This window comes from Ammospiza nelsoni, chromosome 4 (genome assembly GCF_027579445.1).
Source record: "Ammospiza nelsoni isolate bAmmNel1 chromosome 4, bAmmNel1.pri, whole genome shotgun sequence".
NCBI lineage: Eukaryota > Metazoa > Chordata > Aves > Passeriformes > Passerellidae > Ammospiza > Ammospiza nelsoni.
In genome coordinates, this window is record NC_080636.1 from 44,200,754 (window position 1) to 44,209,238 (window position 8,485).

Consider the following 8,485-nt stretch of genomic DNA (forward strand, 5'->3'; position numbering starts at 1 on the left):
GTTCTATGTGTCCAAACATAGCCCAGGAAAAAACTTAAACTGGAGAACCCAATGTTCAAAAGGAGTGTTGCTGAGTAAAGCATTTCATATGTAATGTACATTTCACTGTTACAAGTGGGATATAAATCCTCTATTGCTGTTAAAGACTATCACAAAACCACTGCCAATCCATGCCAATGTTTATTGAGAACTCTGTTGTGCTGCCAGCTCAGAGCTCAACATCTCCTATCTTCTTTCATATCAAAAATTGACATTATTGGAATAAAATTCTGGCAGGTGAGACCAAGGTCAATCTACAAAACACAAGTACATACAGGTAGCATAATCTGCAATTACCTAGCCAGTTTTAAAAGACCTCTTTTAGAGACAGGGTATTGTTCTGTGAAGGACAATGTTTCAGGCAGTACAATTACATATCCTAAAAACTGAAATTAAGAGGAGACCCCTGTTAATGAGGAACACTTCACAGTATAACAAAAACCGATTAAGAACAAACACAAGCACAGAAGGAATTCCCTTCCCAAATACAACAAATAATTTCCTTAAAAGCTACACCCAAAAACCAGAGCTGTGATCCTTCTGGGGAGATCCTGCTTCAGAAATCCTGACCCAAACCAGACATGAACTCTTCGCTTGCCATTCTTCATGGGTTCTGACCTCAAATTGCTGGCTTTTCTCAGAGAGGGCTTCCAAATATAATTTCACTGATTCTAATAACTAAGTTAGACAGACTACAATATATAGTCTGAAATAACAGCAAAACAAACTTGTAACGTTAATAATAGTAAAACAAACTTGTAATGTTCATAGTTAGGTGCACAGGGGGAAAACTAAGCCTCTGTTGTGGCTTTTTTACTCTTACTCTGCATATCATAGCAGGATTGCTGACATCAGTTGCTAAAGCCCAAAGCCTACAGCAGCTATCACTGTGCTCAACATTGCTGAGTAAACCTATAGCAAAAAGATTCCTCACACAGTTTTCTTCTTTTCTTTTTTGACCCCATAAATTAGCTGTGATGCCATTTTTTCCAATGCCAGTCTGTTCCTACCACATGGTATGTTATAATACGTAATGGTTTTTATAACATGGTATGTTACAAGAAAATGTCTCTCAGGCCAAACTCTTTCATGAGTGCATCTCTTTAAGTGTGAATGATTTGAATGCAAATTTAAAACACTTCAGAAGTCCATGCTTTGACCCAGACAGCATCCCCCCCCACATTGAATTTTCATGCCATCCTCACTGGAGAGCACATCCAGCTGCATGGAAGAGGCTGAGCAGTGTTTGTGTGTATTGGAGCCAAGCAAAGAGAAGTTCAGCATGGCCTGCCTGAGCTGCAACCCACATTCTGCCAGCTGGAAACATCCAGAAACTTGCTGCCATCTGAATTCTAACATTATATCTTGCTGCTAAGCTCCCCTTGATAGACCAGGACAGCTACAGGATACACGGTGCCTTCAGGGCTAAATTCTCTCAAAAAATAAGACTCTTTTTACTCTTTTTTTTTTTTCTTTTTGCCAATGCATAATATGGCAGCTCAAGCATATCACCCATTTGAATATTACACCACTGAGCAGCACAAGAGAGCATTCCCTTGCAGCGAAATAAATTTGCTGAAGAAGGAAATAGCAGGGAATGACATGCAGTGCATGCTCCAGCTTGCAAGGAAAGCATGTTAATACCAACTACATGGTGGGGGGAGGAACAGTAAGTAAAATAAGAAAAAAAAAGAAAATATATCCATTAGAAAGATCTTGTTCAAGCGGTGTCAGGGGAAGATCAGCAGGACCTGTAGTGATCTGCTGAGGAAATGCAGGTCATGCAAGCCGAAAGTGCCAAAGAGCAGCTTTCAGTGACATATCCAATTTCAGCATTTACCATGCAAGAGATATTAGAATTCAGCCAATATGACTCTTCATGGCAGCCTTTTTCAGAGCTATATGCTGACTAAAACTTTAATACAGGAGAATATTTTGTTTGCTCTTTGGTATACATTTCTCAAGAAAGAGAAATAGATTGTAGTACAGACTGATTGAGATCCTGATTGCAGCAAGAAAATATCCAAACCCAGACTGTTTATTCAGTATTCCTATTCACCAGCTATCTGCCCACCAACAGGACTCCTCTTTGTGGTATTTTCTTCAACACACCGGGACATAAAGGGTATGATTTAAAACTAGTAAATTAAGATTGGCGGGCATTTTTGTCACTTGTGTCAACCTTATAAAGTTAATTCCTGTGAAAACAATAGCATAAGCACAACAGATTTCACTTAAGGTCCAGGTTTCTCTCTTGGAAAAAATGCAGTGCATGAGCAGAAGCCAAGAATCTGCAGAAAAGTAATTGGTAGTTCTAGATTTGCTGGATTTGAGTAGCTTTTTTAGCAGCATTTCTACTGTCATTTATTGGTTCACACATTAATTGTGGTTTACTCAGAGGGCCAAATTGGTTTAAGTCTGGGTTCTGAGGGAAAGTCTGCCTATCCACTCCTTTGGATGGAATTTTTTTCAATGATATCAGTACCTTATCCAAGTCATCATAAAATTATACAAAAATTTAGGAATGAAGGTGTAGGAAAGCAGAGTTTTGGGTAGGACTTCTTGAGAAAGAGTAACTTCCAGACTTAACCAGTATTTCTAATATTCTCACTCTCCAAAATTTTATTTCAATGTATTTAAGTCCAAATATGGACTAGAAAGGTCATTATCAGTGAATCTGTTCAGCTGTGGTGCTGAGTACTCCAAAATGCCCATAAAAGTCACAGAGTTATCCCAGTTTCATTCAAACAGCACATTTGTGAAACCACCCCTTTATTTGGCACTCTGTACCAAGAAATGCTTAGCAAAACAAAATTTTTGTAATGGACTGTTCAGTGACTCGTGTCAGGCCAAATTAGGTTTTAATTTTCAGAAGGGGAAAAACCAACTGCCATGACCTGTGGATTGGGAAGAGCTACCAGGATCAGTAAAAAATTGAATTCCATTGTTTCTTGCCTCTCTCTACAGCACTACTCTTCAGGCTAATGGAATACCATGCACCTCATTCTAACATTTTCTTTGGGAAATTCAGCAATTCGGCCACAGCTTTGCTTATTGTGACACCAAGCATTTTCCCCAAGCATCTCACATCGTTCTATTTTGTACTTGTCAATACTGGAAAAACTCTTGTATATCATCTAGTGACTTAAACACAACATCATCACACAGGGGATGCCCCAGGTCCTTTAAGCACACATTTGGTAGGTTTCCCCCCCTTCTGCTTCCCCTCTCCAGTGGGGTCAGGTTATTATCAGCAAAAAGATTTTTCTCTCTTTGCAGTATGTGACCTGTTGAACAAAGAGTTGTTGACCAATATTACTTTACCAAAATACACCTGCTATGATACCAAGACTGACAGAAGGCCCATACCTAAAGCCTATCATTACTAAATCTAGCAGAGTGATTTATTTCTATTTCTACTTATCTTACTATGGCAACCTTTAACTTAAATATTTTAGAAGATTTTTTTCCTCACAACTAGTGTGTAAGAAATTCAGATTTTACATACAGTGTTTACTCTCATTGTGCCTCAGCTTGAATAAATACTCAAGGGAGTTCTTTCACTTTTTAGGTTAAGACCAGAATAATTTTTTTTAATCTCTTCAGAAATAGTTTGTATGAGTTCTATTAAATACAAGCAGCCACTGTCAATCTTCCCCATGGGGACAGACTAGAATTGAACATCCAACACATGGCCTAAAGGACAGCCAGAAAAAAACAGCAACAAGTTGTTAAAAAAGACCTAATTCATTCAGATTAGTCAATCTCCAGCCAAGCAGTCCAGCCAAGCTTGATCAAGAATTTAAAACATGGTTGCCATATTTCAAGTGGCCCATTCCCGACCCATTCATAAATGCCAGACAATTGTATCACCAGCTGCCATTTTCCTAAGGAATATAGGAAATCACTAAAATGGAATGCCTGGAAAATGGAAAACCATGCAAATAAGAACACCTAATACATTAAGATATTGTTAGGATCATTCACACTGTACAGAAACAAAATAATATTGCTCAATTTTCTTTTTCATTCTCTGAAAATGACTATTTGAACACAGCACTCAGAGAGTGGCAAAACACATTAGTAGCATGCACAAATTCTTCTCTTTCACCCTAGCCTGTTAGAAATACAATACAAATAAAAAAAAAAAAAAAAAGAAAGAAGTTGGACTGGCTCTACTGATATCTTCACTCTTCAAAACTTCCAGAAAGCGTAACCAGTGAGCAAGCCCTGTAAAAGCTGCTGACACTGAGTAAAGCGACATCAGTTTGCACAACAGCAATTTTAAATCTCTTAAAGAGCCTTGTATGACTAAGTAGAATGCTCCAGCACTTTTGGCATTTGTCTACACTGACTGAAATACTCGTGCAGATGGTCTTGACAAAGAAAGGGCACACTGAAATATCTTGGAGATACTTGGATGCGGATGCACTGATTGGGAGCACGTGAAGTTAACTAATGCCAAAGCATGAAAACGATGCCACTTCATCTAATGGCACAGAAGGAGACTCACACTGTCACCACTTCAGGTGGGCGTGCAGTCACCCTAAAGCAGGAACAAACAAATCACCCAGAGCCTGTAATGCCTCTTGCTCAGCAAAGCGATGCTCAACACTCTGATTTCTTTATGGGTACATGATAATCACATTTTGTACAGAACTGCTGCTGGTGTTGCTAATGTTGCCTGTACTTAGCTTGCAACTATTGGATTTAGAGCAAAGAGTTGAGAACAGCACCCATAAGAGGAGAACATGGAATTCACCCCACATTTTTCTATTAAATCCATGCATGCAAATAGCTGAATGCATTAAAACCAAAATAGCCTGTGGACAGTAAAATATTCACATTTTTTCCAAGTAAATTTTGTGTTAAAAATTGTTTCATTAAGCAAACATTTACTCTACAACTGGAATGTATGGGCTTGAAAAAATAAACCACGAAATCTATGCTTTTTAGTGCACTTACAATTGGACTGCAACAACAAATAAAACTTTATCCACTTCTAAAAGTCACTAATTTCTCCTATGGGCTGCACATTGGCCTGTCCATGAAAACAATAGGATACTTCCTTTGTCCTGTTGAGAAATGCTGTTTCTGACATACTGCTGATGAAATAGGAGAAGGAAAATTCCAGTGTGACTGCATTCCTACTGCCTGCATAAACCCAGAAGACCCTAAAGCTGATAGAAATTGCAGAAGGAGAAATATCTGGTCTTCTCCCCCTGCTTTTTAATAGAAGTATGTCTTGGGTACAGAGATAAGGGAGTGGAGTTTTCAGTGCTGTCTATTCAATTCTTAATTTATTTAAAATATACATTCACTTAGGACAGCTACAAGACATGCCTACCGAATGGAAAGAATTCTCTACTCTATGTGGAAGGTAAACTTTGTCTTTGATTCACAGCAACAATGAAAACTACCATAAAATTTCATTAAAAGTGAAACTGACTTGTTTGTAAGAGCTGTAACACACATGAAAAAAATGCCTCCACAGTGGAAACTAAATATTAGCCGTGTAAGTCTTAGAAGGAATTCTAAAGAACCATGATTTTGAAAGCTCAACTCCAAACTAAATCAAATCAAAATGCCAACCCACAAACAGAAGAAAATTCTTGTTTTTCTTCCCTGACACAAACACGGATTCCTAATAGGCATATCCCTCCTTTAAAATATTTATCCACGTTTTCAAGCATTGGTAACCAAAACAGAATTCTATTTTTTCTTGAGGCTTCTGTGATGCATGTTTAGCATATTTTGTCAGAATGAACGTTTCTTGTGTACACTCACTTGTCTTTAATTTAAAAAGCACACACACACACCTTTTATGTATTATTTCTCCTAAAACAACCTCAGCCAGTCTGGATCCAGCCCTGCCACTGCTGATTCAGCAGCACGGCCACTCACACCAAAGGCTAAAGCAGTTAGAGATGAACCAGATGAAACAACAGCACTTTCCATTTTCTAAATGATGCTGCAGTGTTTTCATAGCTTTGTGGGTTTATGACTGCAGGCTCCCCGTGCCTTCACCCTAATGCTCCCCTCTGCCACTCTAACTTGTAGCCATGAGCAGAGGAACAGATTATAACCTTGATAGCCTGATTATCTCCGTCGTGCTTCTCTGTGCTACTCTATAATTTTACCAGTGGTGCCTTAATGCTGACAAAGGGATGCATTTCAGCTAAACTGTCTAAAAATTAGTTGTTCCAGAGAGGAAAGAGTTCCCCAAGCATCAGAGTGTAAGGAAGACAAGTCATTAGATACCAACACCAGGCAATAGGCAATGAAGGAACGGCAGGAAATAGGCAATGAAGAAATGGCATGCACACAGACTATACAAAATATACATTATTTCCACAGCTTAAATAGGTTTTTAACTATAATGTTAAAAACCTATTTTAACATTATAGGTTAGTTTAATTTCCTCAGCAAATGTAGGTGTTCCTTCCAACTTTGAGTACAGTCGGAAGAATGGCTCCAATTTCTTGTCACGCAAAATTCAGTGATGAGGCAAAAAATACACCATGTGTGCAAAAATTACAACAGAACGGAAAGCAAATAATCTCTGATGGCAACAGAAGGCAAACTGAGGATACTGTGTTGAGAAGTAGAGGTTCTCCTAGCAAGGTCAGTTTGTTTCCATCACAAATGCATGGAAGAGATTTCAGTTTCTTGAAAGCCCAGGTGAGGGAGATTGATGTGCTCGTGTCGAAAGAATTAAGAATGAGACGTTAAGTCTCTGTTCAGACCCAAAAATTTGACTTTCGCTTGCTAATCTATTGTTTTCTGAGTATTTCAGGCACTTTACTTCTTCAATGGCATTGATAAAGGAAGGTTGCTGAGAAGACAAACACATGGAGCAGATGTAAGGCTGAGCACATACCATGGATCCCTCAGCTTTATCTCTGGAAATGATTTACTTATCCATTTCTCCCTGGAAAAGATTTACTCATCCATATCTGCCCTGGAAGCATTGGATTTTATTTTCTACTCAAATAGCAGGGGATTGTGTGGTGGGGTTTTTGGTGCATGAAATACAGACTTGCAAAGGAAAATATTAAAATGCCATGCCAAAGAGCATGTCAATATGAAGCAGTGTCCAAGAAAATAAAAAGTTTTGGATATTAATTCATCCAGCATTGTTCCTTTTCTTGTCTGCAGCTGTTACAAGGAGGTGACATAAGGCAAACAAACTGCGAAACAAATTATTTATAATTAAATTAAATATGAAGACATAAATTAAGGGGCAGATAAAGATATTCTGAATTATATTATAATTGTTGCATCAATTCTTTTAAGTATTTTGGAAATGGTGTGTCTGCAGAAGGAAATTAAAAGCTACAGAAGGCACATCTGGATGATATCCTGGCTGGACAAACAGGGATTTTATCCTAGAGCTTCTTAGGAGCAACTCTTATGTGCACTTAAATTAGAAGAAAAAAAGATACTGGAATAAGACCAAATACAAAAAATTGGTGCCCAGTACACCAAAATAAGTAAAACAAGTGAGTTTGCCAGAGTAAGCTGGGAAGTATCTGATGTTGGTCTATGGAGGTATCTCACAAACCTGCAGAGACAGGAGAAGAATTTGGAGACTCCTTCTTTGACCTTTTTTATCAAATGGGGGAAAAAAATTCTTTGAGAAGACTCTTATCCCAAGAGAAACAGATCAAGAAAAAGATGAAAGCAAGCAGGTGAGCACTGGGTATTAAAGGTAAAGAGGTCATTACATTTTTTAAGTCTAAATTCATTAAGAAAAAAAAAAAAATCCTAAAAGTATTCCATAATATGCCCAGATGTCAAGTTACAAGAAAAAGTCACTGTATCTGTCCGAGTTTGAAATAATATATGTCATATGTTTGACATAATTGGCACTGTAGGTGAGGTAAATCATATGATAACACTATTGAATCATTTGATAATATTTATTTGGAGAAGGACTGAGGGAACAAAGAGAAATAAAGAGTGGAATAGGTGCTTTGTGAGGCCCAGTCTGAAAGAAATGAGAACTTGATTTTGGATCACTGATCACTCAGGAAAAGGAGATTAAATCAAAATATCTACAGATCAAGATATTTTAAATCTAGTGGTATGTTTTGAGAAATGATCACTAAATCTCAAGTAGGAGATATAATTGATATAATTTTCATATAATATTTTTATATTTTAAAAGATTCTGAGGAAGTTATTATATCAGCTGAATTTTGGTATTTACACTGAAAATCCCCGTACTAGAAAGAAGATGAACTAGGATAGGTTCAAAACAAGGATTTTGGCATCATTTGACTCAAATCACATCTGTTACAGATAGGTAATAAAATCAAAGCTCAGTCTCAGAGAGGAAGAGCCAGCAACATTTCTGGTATCAGCATCAGCAGCTTCTAGGCTGCAGAAAGAAACCATACTGGAAGAAGAAAATATTACCAAGAGCAAGCAGGCTTCTCTAAGT